Raw genomic sequence first — 2,061 nt, 5'->3', positions numbered from 1 at the left:
ATATTGAGCATCTCCGCAAGTTCTACCCGTAAGGCGCGGCTATCGGGCCCTGCCTGGCAGCCACCCATTTGTACATGCCTTGCCTCACCTACATATAACCCCTTGTACAAAGCCGGGGCGATGACCCTGTGCACCAGAGAAATAAATGAAGCGCTGGGGGCGACCAAGTTGCATGCACCAGAGAAATAAATGAAGCGCTGGGGGGCGACCAAGTTCCAAGAGCATTTGCATAAGCATTTCATGAGCATCTGCATATGCATATAGATAGGATCGCATCATGCATCATTCTCATCTGCATAAACTTGCAGGTTCCTACTGTGAACTTGGCTTCTACAAGGAATTGAGAAGATGTACCAACACTGCAATCCCCGGCAAGCCAAACGGATAAGTTCTACCTCTTGTCCATAAGTGTTCAGTAAGCTAAAACTTGTGCATGAGAAAGTTCCGCCGCTCTTCGAAGCTTAGGTGCTCCCACTTTTGGCTCGAATGTTGCTTCAGCCTAGGTGGTAGCAGTGGCCTTTGCTGAGAAAGGGTTGGCGGGGGCCGGTCCCTTTACTTTTTGCCCGGTAGACTCTGGTCCCCAGCAACAAAATAGAAAAAGGGTACCGGTAGAGGATGACATCAGAAACCACCGCACGTTCTGAAGACGTGTATGGGAACAAGAAGCTCTCCTACACGACCAGAGGATGACGCCTAGGGGAGTCAAATTCACCTTCATCGGCGGCAAACCTCCCCCAGGGCTCTTCCTCAGCATCGCACAGGAACAAAGAATGAGGAGCAACCAACTACCATGCCCCGCGCAGGCCTCGGCATGGTGTCGTTCACATCCCCTCCCACCAGAATCGAGGCTACGGGCGACCTGGCGACGAGCGCACCGGAGTCGCCACCTCTGGTGCTATCGCCGCGCCGCCCGAGTACCCTCCTCATATCCAATGGAGGTTTAGAGCTAAAGCCCGGGGGCCGGCCCCAGGCTCTCCCTTCCAGCATACTAAAGACGAAGCAAGACGGAGGAGGAGAGGGATATGGATGAACGCCTCCACTCCTCCCCCGCTCCTCCTTATATAGGAGAGCAGGGGACTAGGGGATGATTCCACGACGGGTAACCATTGTCCTCCTCCACCAATTTAAGAAGACCGGGCCCTCGGCATAATGCTCTCCCATGCCACGCTCCTCCGTTACCTACCCCGCATGATGCATGCATCATACGTGGCTAAGGATAAGGGCGTGGTGGAAAGATGAATTGGCGGTTTCTACCCAGTGCGTTAAAGTCGTTCATGGGCCATTACAAGAGCGGCCCCACCACTATTGGCTTTACATGACGCACGGGAAACCGGAAACTGGCCCGGACTCAAGGTTATTGAAGAATCAAAGAAGACCCCAAGAGGCCAGCCTCTTCAACGACCCTGCCTGTGCACTTATTAGGGCCTACCCCGACGACGCTCGGCAACATGATCAGGGCAGGCCCGCGGGCTTATGTCGGTGCAACACACCCTGTGTCGTGGAATTGTCACGTCAGATGTCCTTAGTGTCAGGACTTAGTCGCGAGGCCAACGCATCTATGTGGTAGCTTGAGAGGGGTTGAGTGGAATCGAGAGACGCAACACAAGACAGGGATTTAGACAGCTTCGGGCCCCGGGAAACATCATCCGGTAAAAACCCTACATGTTGTTTGAGGCTAGGTCTCATTATCATCGCGAGGGAGTCGCCGTAAACTGGCTCTCCTCTTTGTGTCTAGCCCTAAGATTGTTTCTTCTTGCTTGTAGCTTGTCCCTCTTTGGGGAGCCCTGCCCCTCCTTATATATGTTGAAGGGGCGGGTCACATGTGGAGTCCTATTAGGATTAGGACTAGTCTCCCTTCTAATACAAACCGGATACAAGTCTGGGTCTTCCTTGTAAAGTAAATATTCCTCACGCCTTTTCTCTTAAACCGGCCCACCATAGCATGATCCGGCCTTCCATAAACCGCCCGTTGGGCCACCGGGTCTTGTTGCTCCTCTGACCCGCCTGCCGGATTACCAATGAACCGTAAACCGCCATGTCCAAGTGGGTTGCCAGTGAATC

This window comes from Triticum dicoccoides, chromosome 1B (genome assembly GCF_002162155.2).
Source record: "Triticum dicoccoides isolate Atlit2015 ecotype Zavitan chromosome 1B, WEW_v2.0, whole genome shotgun sequence".
NCBI lineage: Eukaryota > Viridiplantae > Streptophyta > Magnoliopsida > Poales > Poaceae > Triticum > Triticum dicoccoides.
This window is presented reverse-complemented; position numbering follows the sequence as displayed.